The 18,260-nt window shown below is 34.3% G+C and overlaps 1 non-coding gene and 1 pseudogene across 1 annotated transcript; both read left to right on the top strand.

Moving 5' to 3' along the window:
* The first annotated feature begins 320 nt into the window (after positions 1 to 320).
* On the top strand, positions 321 to 1,307 carry LOC467375 (nucleophosmin-like; annotated as a pseudogene).
* An 11,702-nt stretch (positions 1,308 to 13,009) lies between these two features.
* LOC112205316 (U6 spliceosomal RNA) lies at positions 13,010 to 13,118 on the top strand. Its single transcript, XR_002939211.2, has one exon. It is a non-coding gene; the product is annotated as a U6 spliceosomal RNA (small nuclear RNA).
* The last annotated feature ends 5,142 nt before the right edge of the window (positions 13,119 to 18,260 follow it).

Below are 18,260 nucleotides of genomic sequence, written 5' to 3'. Positions count from 1 at the left end.
TAAATTTAAATTTAGACTAACACTATAATGAGATATGCCAGAGTAATTTTACATTCATTACTAGTTAATTGTACCAATCAGTTAATCCATATATTAGGGAAAGTTTTGATTTTGTTCTTTAACATAAATATTAAAACCATACATTTTTAACTTATTTTCTCTAATGAGTAATTAGAGCTGAAAGCATGTATTTAAACAGTTGAAATTCTTCTGCTTTGATGAAAAACGACAAAACTGTTCACACATTTCTTAGAACTAATTCAGACCCTTGGAAAGAAACAATTTAAAAATCAATTTTTATAAGCTCATATAAGATTAAAATATGCGATATTAAAAACTCAATGTCCCTGATGTGATTCTGTCCTGAGCGACTGTTCTCCTGAGCAGTGGTCGTTTATCTCCATCTGCCTTCTCCCCTACCTAAGTGCGTGCCGCCACGCGATGGAAGATTCGATGGACATGGACATGTCCCCCCTGAGGCCCTAGAATTATCTTTTCAGTAGTGAACTAAAGGCCAACAAAGATGATCACTTTAAGGTGGATAATGATGAAAATGAGCACCAGTTATCTTTAAGAACGGTGAGTTTAGGGGCTGGTGCAAAGGATGAATTGCACGTTGTTGAAGCAGAGGCAATGAATTACGAAGGGATTCCAATTAAAGTAACGCTGACAACTTTGACAATGCCTGTACATCCAATGGTTTCCCTTGGGGGCTTTGAAATAACACCACCAGTGCTCTTACGGTTGAAGTTGGGTTCAGGGCCAGTGCATATTAGTGGACAGCACTTAGTAGCTGGGGAGGAAAATGCAGAGTCAGAAGATGAAGAGGAGGAGGATTTGAAACTCTTAAGTATATCTGGAAAGCCTTCTCCCCCTGGAGGTGGTAGCAAGTTTCCACAGAAAAAAGTAAAACTTGCTAGTGATGAAGATGATGATGAAGCTGATGATGATGATGATGGTGATGATTTTGATGATGAGGAAACTGAAGAAAAAGCGCCAGTGAAGAAATCTATACGAGATACTCCAGCCAAAATTCACAAAATTCAAATCAGAGTGGAAAAGACTCAAAACCGTCATCGACACCAAGATCAAAGAACAAAAATCCTACAAAAAACAGGAAAAACTCCTAAAACACCAAAAGAACCAAATGCTGTAGAGGACATTAAAGCAAAAATGCAAGCAAGTATAGAAAAAGTGGTTCCCTTCCCAAAGTGGAAGCCAAGTTCATGATTTATGTGAAGAATTGCTTCCGGATGACTGAGGAGGAGGCTGTTCAAGATCTCTGGCAGTGGAGGAAGTCTCTTTAAGAAAATAGTTCAAACAATTTGTTAAAGTTTTCCCTCTTATTTTATTTCTGTAACAGTTGATATCTGGCTGTCCTTTTTATAATGCAGAGTGAGAATTTTCCCTACCATGTTTGATAAATGTTGTCCAGATTCCACTGCCAAGGATGTGTTGTCCAAAATGCCTGTTTAGTTTTTAAAGATGGAACTCCACCCTTTGCTTAGTTTTAAGTATGTATGGAGTGGTATGATAGGACATAGTAGTAGTGGTAGTCAGACATGGAAATGGTGGGGAGACAAAAATATATATGTGAAATAAAACTCAGTATTAAAAAGAAAAACTCAATGTATTACCTTTAAAATTTAATCACCATGTCAAACAATTCAAAGAAACAACATAAATTATTTGAAAATGAAAATTTTGTCACAGATGAGAAATGAAGCCACAAGTAAATTGGCAGTAAGCAATGAAGGAAAGAAAGTGTGATGGCAGAACTATTTGTTTCAACTAGATGTTGGTTTTAACTTGCTAAAAAGTTATTGCCAGAGTCAAAAGAGATGCAAATTATTTGTAATTATTATGGGTGTATAATAGTTTTATGTAGTTATGGGGTATTTGTGAAATTTTGATACAAGCAAACAATGTGTAATAACCAAATCAGGATAATTGGAGTATCTATCACCTCAAGTATTACCATTTCTTTTATTTGTGTTAGGAACATTGTAATTCCACTCTATTAGTTATTTTAAAATATGCAATGAATTATTGTTAACCATAGTCTATTGTGCTACCAAACACTAGGTATTCATTCTATCTGACTGAATCCTGGTACCCATTAACCATCCTCTCTTTTTTCCCTGCTCTCCACACTCCTTTCCAGCCTCTGGGACCCATCATTCTTTGGGCTTAATGCACAAATCTGAATATTTGTTTAAAACTATATTTAAGTGTGGTAAGTTTTACCAACACGTGTATGCAGTGTTTATTAATTCATAAATATATGATAAATTTAGGACTTAAATAAACAAGAATAACGCCATGAAAGGTCTCCTATTTCATGGCAAGTAATTAGATTTTTTCCATGTATTTCATGACATATTTAAGAGGTTTTAGAGTATGGAGATTGTGGTAGAGGTGAAGGGTATATTTTTTTTTCTCTAGGTCACGTTTGTGACCTTGTGTGTCACAAAATTGACACACAAGTTCTAAACATGTAACTATGTGGATGAGAAATGAACAAAGCCTGAATTATATTTTTAGAGGGTGACTTAGAGAAAAATATATACATTCGTGCCCAGAGGGAGTCCATAGAGACATTTTTCTACACAGGAATGCACCACATAATGATTTTTCAGTCAACAACAGATTGTATATACTATGGTGGTCCCTAAAATTATAATGGAGCTGGAAAATTCCTATCATCTAGTGATACTGTAACAGCCATAATGTCCTAATACAATGCATCACTCATGTTTGTGATCATGCTGTTGTAAACAAACCTACTTTGATACCAGTCCTATAAAATATATAGCACATACAATTATGTACAATTCATAATGCTTGATGATAATGAGACTATGTTATTGGTTTATATATTTGCCATATTTTATGTTTTTATTTTACAGGGTATTCCTTGTACTATTTTTTTTTTAAGTCAACTTAAAACAGTCTCAGGCAGGTCCTTTGGGAGATATTCCAGAAGAAGGCATCGTTATCATAGGACATGACAGCTTCATGCATATTATTGGCCCTGAAGACTTTCCAGTGACACAAGACGTGGAATTAGAAAACAGTGACATTGATTATCTTGATACTGTGTAGTCCTAGGCTAAGATGTGTTTGTGTCTTTGTTAACAAAAAAGTTTAAAATTAAAAAGAAATAAAAATTTAGAAAGACAAAACCTTATAAAATAAGAATATAAAGAAATGAAGTATTTTAGTACAGCTGTACAATGTATTTGTGTTTTAAGTGAAGTATTGTTATAACAGAGCCAAAAAAGTTAGAGAAAAAAAAAAAGGCCAGGTGCGGTGACTCATTTATGCCTATAATCCCAGCACTTTGGGATGCTGAGGTGGGTAGAAGACTTGAGCTCAGGAATTCAGGACTGGCCTGGGCAACATGGCTAAACCCTGTCTCTGCTAAAGAACACAAAAAAGCCAGACCCGGTGGCTCATGCCTGTAATCGCAGCACTTTGGGAGGCTGAGGCTGGCAGATCACTTGTGGTCAGGAGTTTGAGTCCAGCCTGGCCAACATGGTGAAACCCTATCTCCACTAAGCATAGAAAAACTATCCAGGCACGGTGACACATGCCTGCAATCCCAGCTACTGGGGAGGCTGAGACAGGAGAATCACTTGAACTTGTGAGGTGGAGGTTGCAGTGAGCTGAGACCACACCATTGCACTCCAGCCTGGGCAACAGAGTGAGACTTTTGACAGAGCAAGACTCCATCTCAAAAATAAATAAATAAATAAATATAAAAAACACAAACATTAGCCAGGCGTGGTGTTGCATGCCTGTCCCAGCTACTTGGGAGGCTGAGACAGGAGGATCGCTTGAAACTGGGAGGTGGAGGTTGCAGTGAGCCATGATCATGCCACTGCATTCCAGCCTGGACAACAGGATGAGACTCTGTCACCAAAAAATAAATAAATAAATAAATAAAGTTACAGAAAACAAGTTTATAAAGAAAAATTAAAGTAAGCTAAGGTTAATTTACTATTGGAGAAGGAAATTTAAAAAAATAAATTTAGTGTAGGCGAAATGAAGTAGTGTATAGCAATGTTCTAGGCCTTCACCTTCACTCCCCACTCACTCACTGACTCACCTAGAGCAGCTTGTAGTCCTGCAAGCTCCATTCATGGTAGGTGTCCTATAAAGTAGTACCATTTTGTATCTTTTGTATTGTATTTTTATTGTATCTTTTCTATGTTTATACATATTTAGATACACAAACAAATTGTATTATAATTGCTTCAATATTCCATGCAGTACATGTGGAACAGGTTTGTAGGCTAAGAGCAATGGGTTGTACAATATAGCCTAGATCAGTGACAGACTATACCATCTAGGATTGTGTAAGTGCACTCTATGATGTGTGCACAATGACAAAATCACCTAAGGATGCATCCCTCAGAATGTATCCCCATCATTAAGCGACAAATGACTGTATTTGTCTTGTTGCTAATTGGACTGATAAAAAAATTAAGGAATTAATGGAAGAGAAAAAAATAACTAATATTCATTTCTTTTAAATGATAGTATTAAGAAATAGTACCTCAGGCAGAGAATGATGATATCATTATCTTTAAGCCTTCATGGTTGCAGGTTTATGTGCCCCTTCAATTTTGTAAAAATGCATAAATATGATCATATCATACAAGATGAGTTTCTTTTAATTGTAGTTTTATCTTTATATTTTTATTTGACTCTCCCATTTCTCACTCTCCTCTCAAGCAAATCATCACTTTCCCTACACCTGTCCCTTAACCTATCTTAACAATTTTCAAAATGTAAATATGCATATACACACATAAGCATACAAAGATGGATGCTCATCTACATATACAAGGTTCATTTTATGTCATTGTTTTTAAAAAATGAGAAGTATGCACACTATTCTGAATCCTACTTTTTCTCTCTTAGTAACACCTTTGGAATCCTTCCAAGTCAATTCTAAAACCTTTTAGTCATGGTTTTAAGGGGTCCATTATCTCTCTATGGCTGCCTTTTGCGAAATGTATCATACTTTAAAAAACATACATTCCTCCATTGATTAGCATTGACATTATTTTCTATTATTCCACATTACTAGGGTGGCTGTATGTATTTGTGTGTACATGCTAGCCTAATTTTACAGTGGAAGTTGCGTTTTTTTACTCTCAAAATATCCCACTGCCTAACTCTGTTGCTGGGGAGATGTAGTAGTGTTTTGAAAGGTAAAGAAAATAAAACTAGCTAGGAGCTTTAAAATCTGAAGATGGGCATGGCAGAGACCTCTGAGTTTTCTTTTTACTACTATATCATAGAATAAATGCTGGAGAAGCCAGTAACCTGGAACAATAATAGCTACAGACACACTCATACACACACAAACACACACACAAACAGCCAACTAAACATAAGTCTACTCTTTCCAGCCAAAAGAACAGAAAACGGGTAATCTAACGAGATACAAAACCTTTAGACCATAATTGCTTTCCAGCAGCCAAAGCCCACAGAAATAACAGTGGTCCTACACTCAATTTCACCACAAAATGTCAAGTGTTGAGGCTAGATTTCCAGCCATGCCACATTTCAAGGAGACACTCAACCACTCCTCGCCCTACCTCCCAAACCAAGGCGTTATCTGAGAAAATCAAGTAGGGAGTCAGGACTATCATCCAAATGTGTAATGAAGCCCCCTACTATGGAGTCAGTGGAGACCACATGGGAAATAGTAACAAGGTGTCTTCCAGGCAGGGAGGTATCAGTGAAGTCTTCATGGAGAGGAGTACTCACACTGTGCCAGAAATAATGAAAAGTCCATCACTTATAATGTCAACAGAAGCTGAGTAGGGAACCAGGAATTCCACCTGTCCTCAGCATTAAAAAAGCACCACCCTCTACCTGCTACCAATGTGCTATCAAAAGAAGGCAGCTAAAATTAAAATTTTACTTAAGATCCAGAGTCTCATAACACAGTACCACCTTTCACTTCCCCCATCCCCTGCTCTGCTGCCAAAAAAAAAATTAACAGTGACACTTGGACCTTTGGGACTACAACCAAAAAAAAAAAAAAAAAAACCAACTTCTGTGTCATCCCAGTTCTTAAAGGAGAGGAGAAAAAGAACAGGGACAATAAAGCATAGGAAGAAATCACAGCTAAAAATTTCACACATTTGAAATAGACATAGACCTATAGTTTCAAAAATCAGAACAAAACCCAAACAGAATAAACCTAAAGAAATCCACACCAACGCACTTATTAGTCAAACTTCTGAAAACTAAAAACAAAGAAAAAATCGTGAAAGTAGCAAGGGAGAAATGACAGCTTACCTTTAGTGGAAAAAAATAAGTTAAATTACAGAGGATTTCTCATCAGAAACCATGGAGGCTAGAAGGAAATGGCATGACATTTTTTAAATGATGAAAGGAAATAACTGTCAACCCAGATCCTATATGCAGTGAAAATATCTTTCAGGAATAAAGAGAAAATCAAGAAATTCTAAGATAAAGAAAACCATAATTCAACACACATTCATGATAAAACTCAGTGAACTATAGAGGATAACTTTTCCAAATTAATGAAAAGCACCTACAAAAACATACAGCTAAGATTATTCTTTTTTTTTCTTTTTTTAATTATACTTTAAGTTCTAGGGTACATGTGCACAACGTACAGGTTTGTTACATATGTATACATGTGCCATGTTGGTGTGCTGCACCCATTAACTCATCATTTAACATTAGGTATATCTCCTAATGCTATCCCTCTCCTCTCCCCAACCCCACGGCAGGCCCTGGTGCATGATGTTCCCCACCCTGTGACCAAGTGTTCTCATTGTTCAATTCCCACCTATGAGTGAGAACATGTGGTGCTTGGTTTTCTGTCCTTGTGATAGTTTGCTCGCAATGATGGTTTCCAGCTTCATCCATGTCCCTACAAAGGACATGAACTCACCCTTTTTTATGGCTGCATAGTATTTCATGGCGTATATGTGCCACATTTTCTTAATCCAGTCTATCATTGATGGACATTTGGCTTGGTTCCAAGTGTTTGCTATTGTGAATAGTGCCACATTAAACATACGTGTGCATGTGTCTTTATAACAGCATGATTTATAATCCTTTGGGTATATACCCGGTAATGGGATGGCTGGGTCAAAAGGTATTTCTAATTCTAGATCCTTGAGGAATCGTCACACTGTCTTCCACAATGGTTGAACTAGTTTATAGTCCCACCAACAGTGTAAAAGTGTTCCTGTTTCTCCACATCCTCTCCAGCACCTGTTCTTTCCTGACTTTTTAATGATTGCCATTCTAACTGTTGTGAGATGGTATCTCATTGTGGTTTTGATTTGCATTTCTCTGATGGCCGGTGATGATGAGCATTTTTTCATGTGTCTGTTGGCTGCATAAATGTCTTCTTTTGAGAAGTGTCTATTCATATCCTTTGCCCACTTTTTTATGGGGTTGTTTGAATTTTTCTTGTAAATTTGTTTAATTCTGGATATTAGCCCTTCGTCAGATGGGAAGATTGTAAAAATTTTCTCCCATTGTGTAGGTTGCCTGTTCACTCTGATGGTAGAGTTTCTTTTGCTGTGCAGAAGCTCTTTAGTTTAATTAGATCCCATTTAATACCACACATCTACAACCATCTGATCTTTGAAAAACCTGACAAAAACAAGAAATGGGGAAAGGATTCCCTATTTAATAAATGGTGCTGGGAAAACTGGCTAAGATTATTCTTAATGGTGAAAAACTGAATGCTTTCTCCCTAAGACAGGGAGCAAGGCAGGATGAACCCGAAAATGGACCAGACAAATAGGCCAAAGCAATTTAATGGAGAAAGGAAAATCTTTTCAAAAATTGATGCTACAGCAATTGAATATCCAAGCGTAACAATAATAATAGCAACAACCTCAACCTAATTTTTACAATTTATACAAAAATTAACTCAAAATTGACCACAAACAGAAATATGTCTTTTGCGGCAACATGGATGGAGTTGGAGTCCATTATCCTAAGTGAACTAACACAGGAACAAAAAACAAAAAAATGAATACCACATGTTCTCACTTATAAGTGGGAGCTAAACATTGAGTACATATGGACACAGGGGGATACTACAGACACTGGGATCTACTTGAGGGTTGAGGATGGGAGGAGAGGGACAATCAAAAAAACTACCTATCAGATACTATGCTTATTACCTGGGAGATGAAATAATCTGTACACCAAACCCCCATGACACATAATTTACCTGTATAACAAACCTGCACATGTATCCATGAACGTAAAATTAAAATTAAAAAACTAAAATTGGATACTGGTAGAAAGAAATAAAATTTTAAAATTATATCTATTAGGAATAAATAGGAGAGCATTTTTAGGATCTAAAGTCAGGCAATGCTGTTAGACATCATGTCAAAAACATGATTCATAAAAAGAAAAAAATGGCAAATTGAACATCAAAATTATAAACTCTGCTCTGCAAAATCCCTCTTAATAAAATGAAAAGACTACCTAGAGACATAGAAACCACATGGCCAACAAAAGACTAGTATCTAGTATATATTTTACAAATTCTTACTATGCAAAACTTTAGTTAGAAAATGAGAAAAAACATGAACAGATATTATAGAAGTGGATATTCTGACAAGCACAGGTAATGGTCTTCAATATCATTAATCATTAGAAAATTGCAAATTAAAACCAAAATTTAATATCACAACACACCTACCTAAACGGATAAAGTAAAAAACAACGACAATACTAAATGCCAGCATCTATATGGAGACACTGATCACGCAGATATTGCTGATGGGAATGTAAAATGTTATAATTATTGTGGGAAACAGTTTGACATTAAACATGCAACTACCATGTAATACAGCATTTGTACTCCTGAGCATTTATCCCAAAGAAATGAAGGCTTATATTTACCTAAACACTTGTACCTGAGTGCTTATAGAAGCTTCATTTATAACAAAGGTAGTTCAAAAACTAGCAACAACCCAAATGTCTTTCCAATAAACTGTGATACATCCATATCACGGAATACTACTCAGCTTTAAAAGGAATTAGTGATACGACAACTTGCATGGATCTTCAGAGAATTATGCTGACAGAAGAAAAAATCAACCCCAAAAGTTTAACAACTATACGATTCCATGAATATAAAATATTTTAGGCCGGGTGTGGTGGCTCATGCCTGTAATCCCAGCACTTTGGCAGGCCGAGGCGGGCGGATCACGAGGTCAAGAGATTGAGACCATCCTGGCCAACATGGTGAAACCCCGTCTCTACTAAAAATACAAAAATTAGCTGGGCGTGGTGGCACATGCCTGTAGTCCCAGCTACGCGGGAGGCTGAGGCAGGAGAATGGCTTGAACCCGGGAGGCAGAGGTTGCAGTGAGCTGAGATCGCACCACTGCACACCAGCCTAGGCTACAAGGGGAAAACTCCACCTCAAAAAAGAAAAAAAGAAAGAAAAAAATTTAAATGGCAAAGTTATAAAAATTGGAAACCAATTACAGTAGCTAGGGGTCAAACAAGGTGTGTGGATGGGAGTTAAGCAGGTGTGACTAAGAAACTACAACATATCTGATCTTTCTGGTGAAGGAAATGTTCTGTATCTTTGTTGTTTCTATGTTAGTATCATGGTTGTAATCTTGTATTATGCTTATGAAAGAAGTTACCATGGAGGAAATGGGGTAAAGAGTACAAAGGACCTTTGTACATTTTTCACAAGTGTGCGTGAATCAACATTTGTATGAAATAAAACACTTAACTAAAAAAAAAATCAATACTTGGTTTTGATACATATCGAGGGAAAAAAATATATTAATAAGAGGCCAGGCAAGCTGGCTCATGCCTGTAATCCCAACAATTTGGGAGGCCGAATCAGGCAGATGGCTTGAGTCTAGGAGTTCAAGACCAGTCTGGCCAACATGGCAAAAAATACAAAAATTAGCCAGGTGTGGTGTTACATACCTGTAATCCCAGCTACTTGGGAGGCTGAGGCAAGAGAACCACTTGAACTCAGGGGGCAGAGGTTGCAGTGAGCCAAGATTGCACCAGTACACTCCAGCCTGGGCAACAGAGCCAGAACCTGTCTCAAAAAAAAAAAAAAAAAGAAAAGACTAGTTTCTCTGTGTGGATGGTCACTCAGTCATATTCTTATACTACTTCTAAACTATTTTGTAAAGAGAGGCCTTGTCTGTTATTTCCATGATGTAGATTTCTACAGTGGGATCAGTAAATTAAACTTGTTATATTTTAATTGATTTTAGTAAATTGCTTTCCAACACTCAGTTTCCCTGTAGCAATGTATAAATATACCCCCTACCATCTCCAAACTATGCAAAATAAAGTTTGTTATTCATTCTTATAATCTGCTAATCTGACTGTTTTCTTGTCTAAATGTTTTAAATTTTCTATTCTTATGTTTGATGGCCAGATGGATTGCCTTTCTGTATCTTAGTCATAGCGCTGCCCATTCTATGTTTAATTTTGTCTTCTCTTTTATTAACTTGTAAGTGCTTTCTGTATATTATAGATTTTGTCCTCTTTGCATGAATATGTACTATATGTAATTTTTTAATCCAAGTTTATTACTCACATACTGCTTTTGTTTATACTTTTACCAAACTAAAGTTGAAATTTGTACACAATAAATATTTTTTTCTTCTTATTTTACAGTTTTTAGGCTTCAAGTTTTGGATAAGAGGGCTTCCTTCTTACACCACCCCCAAACAACCACTCATAGATTTATTAAAATATTTATGTTATACATTTAAAATTGTATTTTAAAAACTATATATATAGATAGGTAAAATTTTACCTTTTTCTAGGTAAATATTAAGTTGTGCAAAAAAATCACTAAATAAATCACCTATTATTTTCTCATTGTATTGAAATGCCTTGTTTGTAGTATCTTATTTTAGTACTATAATTAACTTCTGAATTTTCTGTTCTGATAATCTATTCATATAACAAATTCATATTTATTTGATTACATTTCCAAACATTCTGGTATCTTGCAAATCAAGTCTTCTCTCCATTGGTTTTTAACATTTTTAACTCTCATTCTCTTTCAATTTCACAATAAATAAGTTACATTAATTCTATATGAACTTGAATTCAATTCATACAATTATGTAAGTACCTCTAAAATTAACATTTCAAGAACTGGTAAATTTGGACTTTTTTTTTTTTTTTGCTCAAATAATATTTTTTTCTGGAAACATTAAAAAAAGAGGTTTCTGCCCCTAGTGTTACACAAGTATCTCCTTTCAAACCAATCATCCTGTAGATAACATCTAAACTCCAGACAAACAAACAGCTGTCTAAGGGCACTGGACAGCAACCAAGGGAAGGCAGATACTGGAAGGAAGTTGAAACCTTGAAGAAGGAAAACATCACTGGATATATTTTTGTGTGGTTTTTATTTTTTTTAATGGCTTTTAGTCTTAAACTACAACCCAGAATATGTCATGTGGGTGGCTAAAACTTGGATATAAAATCAGCGGTCTTACTTTTGGAGTACTAGAGAACAAAGTTGAGGCAATTGTAGACACTGAAACATAAGAGAGAAATGCCAGATAGGAGGTAAACAGAGAGGGGCACTCCAAATTCTGAGCATAAATTCAGTCCATCCCTGAGATTATGAATCAGTCACACATGTTTATGGCAGTTTCAAGCAACCCAGATAAAGCTAAGGCTAATTAACAAAACAGATTTTTGCTGCCACTCACTTCACAAGGGTCAAGAGTTTGCAATTTGAGTTCTGTCAATTGTATCTGGATTTTGTTTATGATATTTTGGAGAGTCATCAGATTCTGTTATGTTCCTCCAAACAGCACCCCAGTGTGTGTGTGTGTGTGTGTGTGTTTGTCTTTTTCTCCTCTTTCACACACACTCCTTGGAGAAACATTACAGAATTTTGAGTGCCATTTATGTACCTAAATATAATTTTATAAACTATTTTTCCTTTGACTTTGTGTTTACTTTATTACTTGAAATTATTTAGCTTTGCCATTGATAATATACTGGTATCAATATTACCTCCTTGTCTTTAAGATAATTCTTCCTGTAATAGAAGTGTATTACCTGTTTTTAATATATATTTCATAATTACCTAACCATATTATGAAATATTTTATTGCTTTATTTTAAAAAAAACTTTGTCTGCTGAGTTTTGTAGTTATATGATTCTAATATTAGCATAAATGATTATTTTGTTAATGTATGCATGAGATTGTTTTTTAGCCTTTCTGAAGTTGTTATAATACTGACGAACCTGTTTACTGTTATTGTGACTAGAGGCAAACTTCAAACGTTTCTGATTGTAACAGATCATTTTATTGTTTTGCTTTTTACAATAAATATTTTTTACTCTTATGGAAGATAATCTTCTATTCCTATTTTTCATAGTTCATTCATTGAGAAAGCTTATCTTTGTCAAATTGCATTATTGAGTTTATTATCATATGAATTTTCATCTTTAATTGTTGGAGAGAGAAATAGATAAATAGATAGATTTCTGATAGGTAACCAAATTATACTCAGATAATAAATTCTGCTTGATAGTAGTATATTACATGCTGTCTTGTGTTACCTGTACAGGTTTCTTAATAATCAGGAAATTGTACTCATTTCGGTTCATTTTTATTGACTTTATTGAGGTACAATTTACCTAAAATAAAATTCACACATATTGTGTGTAACAGTCCAGTGGGCTTGAAAAAATTTATTTACCAGGGTTATATCAAGTTATAATACTTTTCCATCAACAGATTAAGTTTTCATTTACATTTTGGTAGTAAATCTTCATCCCCAATCTCTACTTCAAACACCATTGACTGGATTTCTACCATAGTTAAGTAAATCTACTTACAGAAATTCAGAAAAGATAATCCGGCCAGGCTTGGTGGCTCACGCCTGTAATCCCAACACTTTGGGAGGCCAAGGTGGGCAGATCACCTGAGGTCAGGAGTTCGAGACCAGCCTGGCCAACATGGTGTTCTCGCTTCGGCAGCACATATACTAAAATTGGAATGATACAGAGAAGATTAGCATGGCCCCTGCGCAAGGATGACACGCAAATTCATGAAGCGTTCCATATTTTTTATCCAGAATCTACAATGAACTCAAACAAATTTACAAGAAAAAAACAAACAACCCCATCAAAAAGTGGGTGAAGGACATGAACAGACACTTCTCAAAAGAAGACATTTATGCAGCCAAAAAATACATGAAAAAATGCTCATCATCACTGGCCATCAGAGAAATGCAAATCAAAACCACTATGAGATATCATCTCACACCAGTTAGAATGGCAATCATTAAAAAGTCAGGAAACAGCAGGTGCTGGAGAGGATGTGGAGAAATAGGAACACTCTTACACTGTTGGTGGGACTGTAAACTAGTTCAACCATTGTGGAAGTCAGTGTGGCGATTCCTCAGGGATCTAGAACTGGAAATACCATTTGACCTAGCCATCCCGTTACTGGGTATATACCCAAATGACTATAAATCATGCTGCTATAAAGACACATGCACACATATGTTTATTGCGGCATTATTCACAATAGCAAAGACTTGGAACCAACCCAAATGTCCAACAATGATAGACTGGATTAAGAAAATGTGGCACATATACACCATGGAATACTATGCAGCCATAAAAAATGATGAGTTCATGTTCTTTGTAGGGACATGGATGAAATTGGAAACCATCATTCTCAGTAAACTATCGCAAGAACAAAAAACCAAACACCGCATATTCTCACTCATAGGTGGGAATTGAACAATGAGATCACATGGACACAGGAAGGGGAATATCACACTCTGGGGACTGTGGTGGGGTGTGGGGAGGGGGGAGGGATAGCATTGGGAGATATACCTAATGCTAGATGACGAGTTAGTGGGTGCAGCGCACCAGCATGGCACATGTATACATATGTAACTAACCTGCACAATGTGCACATGTACCCTAAAACTTAAAGTATAATAAAAAAAAAAAAAGATAATCCTACCAAAATAAAATCTTGGTAGATTTTACACAGCGTATTCCTTTTGGAATTCAGACACTTAGTTTTGTGTATCAGTAGTTCATTTTTTTTATTCATGGCTTATTAGCATCCCTCAATATTAATATACCATGGCTTATGTATTCCTTTGTTATTTTTGTTATTTAGGTTGTTTCCAGTTTCAACTGTTAAATATAAAACTTATAAATAATTATGCATAGGTATAGTTTGGCCAAATGTTTTCATTTTAAAAATTAATCCTAGGAGTGCAATTGCTGGGTCCTATCTGCCAAACTGTTTCCCAAAGTACTCATGTCATTGTCTACTTACTTTTACATTGGCGAGAGTTCCAGTTGCTCCACATGCAAGCAAACAATTATCATCAGAATTTTTAATTTTTGTGGTCTAATGAATGAAGATGATATTTTATTGCTTTTTAATTTGCATTTCCCTTATATAATTTATATTACACATTCATTCATTTGGTTACTGAACATTTATTTGTAATGTATTTTTTGTAGTTATCAGTTCAAGTCTTTCATTCATTCCTAGTTTTTTTTTAATTTACTGATATTTAGCCATAAAAATGTTTCATGTACTCTGGACACAAGTCCTTTAACAGATATATGTATGGAGAAGGTTTATCACTGGCTGTGACTTGTCTTTTCATTTTTTTAAAAATTGTATCTTTTGAAAAGCAGGTGGTTTGAATGTTTATGTTAGTTCAGTTTATCATTTTAAAATGTTAATGTTGTATTCCATCTAAATAATCTTTGTCTGCCATATGTGGTGATGATTTCTTCCTCTATTTTCTTCTAGAAATTATAGCATTTTTCCTGAAGTATGGGTTGAGGTACATTTTCTTAACCATATGATCCAGTTGTTTCATTTAAATGTTTTTATAAAGATTTTTCTATCTTCATGGAATTCTATTGGCATCTTTTACATACATCTATTATGTTTTGGTTTATTTTTAATTATGTTGGATTACAGTCAAAGAGAAACACCTTAGAATACTAGATGACTCTTTCACTATTTTTCTCTCTTTTAATTTTGTTGCATTTTTTATAACTATCTAATTGACTTATCATAAATCTCCCATGGGTTTTTGATGAAGTTGATTATTCTGTTCAAGTAATTTCTCCATAAGAAAGTAACTAGAGGAAACAATCAGTTAACTATATTGTCAAATCCTTCCATTTCTTTTCTTTTTGTGTACAGTATTTCTTAAATTCTTAGAAAAATGTATCAAAATCTTGCATTTATAAAATTTTTATTTTAGATATTTAGCATCTATGTTTTTCTACATATATTATATTATGTGTTCTAATATCCTCAAAATCTACATCTCTTATCACAACATATTATTATTTATACTATTTGATAATTTTAACTTTAATTTCACTCTGATATTGATTTCACAATTATTTTTTGTATTCACATATCTTTTAATTTCTTCATTTATATATTTTAAAACATTGTCAATTATGTCTGATGTAGCACTTAACTATCTTATTTTGCTATATTATTTAGGATAGCTAACACTGTATTTCCATCTATTATACATAGGTAAAAGTAGGGGACAATTTCTTACATAATTTTGTCTTCCAGAGCTACAAGATATGTCTATATGCCTCCTCTTATTTTTAGGAACTTGCCCCCTTCTGTCAAATTTAAATTGTCCTCTGCCTTAAAATTACAGTCAACATAAAATATACTGAAATACATGACTAGATCCTTATGGTAGTGACTCAGTTCTTTCAACTCACCAGTTAATTTGAGATGGAATCCAAGCATTCGCTATGACAATATTTTTCACATTTTATTAATTAATTGTTAATTAATGCTCTTAATCTGTGGAAAATGTTAAATAAATAAATGTTAAATCAAAGTCTCTGACAACTTATGTGGAAAGTAAAACTTCAAAATTTTTGAATTTATACACTGTCAGACAAACTGCAATATCACCAGAGACTTCTTCAGTCATATTCAGAAGCTCAAAAGATTTTCAAGGTTTTTGGTTCTCTAAATAGGGTTGACATCAAGTTGCAATAATACTGAATGTTCACATGCTTATGAATACATCACAGGAAAGAATCCATACCCTGATTACTAAATGCTTAATTTTAATACTTATCTTGTCCTTCTTTAAATGTCTTCTTTCTTCAGAATTGAAAGTGTCTCAAAAAGTCATTTGGGTTTTTAAATAACGCTAGATGAATAAAAGCTTTCTTCAAAAGGTTAAAAGAACCCATAACTTCTCAAGTTGAGAAAACACAGATGATCCCTTTTGGTAATTGTTAAAGGTCATATTTTAACCTAGTGCCTCAAACTGATAATAGGGAACAGCAATAAGACTATAGCTGAAGGTCATAACATCACACGGAACTCAAAGTACATTACAATAAAATCAATTAAATGTGATATTTTTCTTTGGAAATTATTGGGTTTAACCAAGTTGAAACCTCCATGCTTGATGTGAGTGTTTTGAAGGAGATATGTAGCTGACAGTATTGTGGCAATTACAGTAAAGAAGAGAAAGAAGTTTGGTGGATTATAATATTATTCAGTCATTTTTGTATTTATATAATTTATTTAGTTTATATGGAATAAAAGTAGTTTTTATATTTTTGAATTTTAAAAGAATATCTTGATCAGTTTTTTATTTTAAAAATTTTTTATAGTTTTTTTTCTTTCTTCCATAACATTTGCTTCCTGCCAGATACAATATCTGATTAACTGCTCTGGCAAAAGCTCTCCAAAGTGCAAATAAAAAAATTCCAAACTCCAATTATGATGCGGCTTTTCTCTTGGCACATATGTTCTAGTGTTTGACAGCACAGTAGGGTGACTATAGTTAACAGTCATTTCTTTTCAAAATAGCTAAAACAGAAGATTTGAAATGTTCCCAACACAAAGATATAATGAATATATGAGGTTATTTGATGATTACACATTGTATACATGTACCAAAATAGCACATGTACCCCACAAATATGTAAAATTACTAATCATCAATAAAAAATAAAATTAAAAAACATACAATAAAAATTAAAAACATAATATTCAACTAAACTCAACCCCAAAATGAAGAATTGTGTTAAAGTTGTAACATTTTATGTTCTTAATACAGAATTTATTATTAATTTTGATACCAAAGAAAAGGTTACAAGTGGAAAAGTAATAGTGAAATAGATATTTTCTCAAAATACTTGATAATTTGTTGTATCTACAGCAGAAGAGTCTAATAATTTTACTGGCTTATAATTATTCTTTATGTATCCCGTGAGACAGGCATTTTTATGAGAACATGTGATGATGTCAAACTAGGGCTTTGTTGTCAAAGTTTACCATATAAATTGGAAATAGATAAGGACTAACACATATCTTCTTGGCTTTCCTTACCTAGCTTGCCATATTTTAGTCTATAATATACTTCAAAAACTAGCTTCAGAGGCCCTAAAAGTGTCTTAAAATAATTGTCAAAGAATAGGTGCAGAATGGCTTGCAGCAAATGATTTGAAAATGAAATGGGGGGAAAAGAGACATAATGACATGATATTATCCAAAATATAAGAGAGAAAAATAAGAGAGCAATGCAAATAAGATGAAATTAATTACTTTCTAGTCCTCAAGTCTTAGCTAAAAAGCAGATCTTTAGTAATACAATTGTTACTAAAGGAAAGGCAAGGGGAAACTTTTTAGGGGAATTTTTTTTCTATTTTAGTGCTAACATGAAGAAATCCACGTCGTAGTCTCCAAATTATAGGATAGCATGTGGTCAGCAATCATTTCTTGGGAAGGGAGAGAATAAACAAATACTTTCCATTATGTGTTAGAAACATCCCTGGATACTTAAAAAGTTTTCAAGTTTTACTGACTGAGTGCTTATTTCATAGAATTTTATTTAAATTATAGTATTTTCTTCTCACAAAATCCCAGGTCAGAAGAAATTGAGACTAACAGGAGTCAATATTTCAAAGTTTACATAGCTAATAAATATAAGAATAATTACTCAACCCAGTTATATATTTTTAAAACTTTTCATTGTGGAGTTGCAAGGACCAAATGCCAGGAGCTTACTTTTGAAGCAGGAAGGAAACCCTCAGAGCAAAAGTTAGTGCCTGCAATTATATGCTGATTGTTTCTGTCTCTTCTAATGGCTCAATCAACACCATTTCTCCTGTTTTAACCTGTGCGCAGATATGACCTTGTGGGTTGAAATTGGGAGTTCATTAA

Source organism: Pan troglodytes, chromosome 14, assembly GCF_028858775.2.
Source record: "Pan troglodytes isolate AG18354 chromosome 14, NHGRI_mPanTro3-v2.0_pri, whole genome shotgun sequence".
Classification (NCBI taxonomy): Eukaryota; Metazoa; Chordata; class Mammalia; order Primates; family Hominidae; genus Pan; species Pan troglodytes.
Note: the sequence above shows the minus strand (reverse complement) of the source record. Positions and strands in the feature narration are given on the sequence as shown.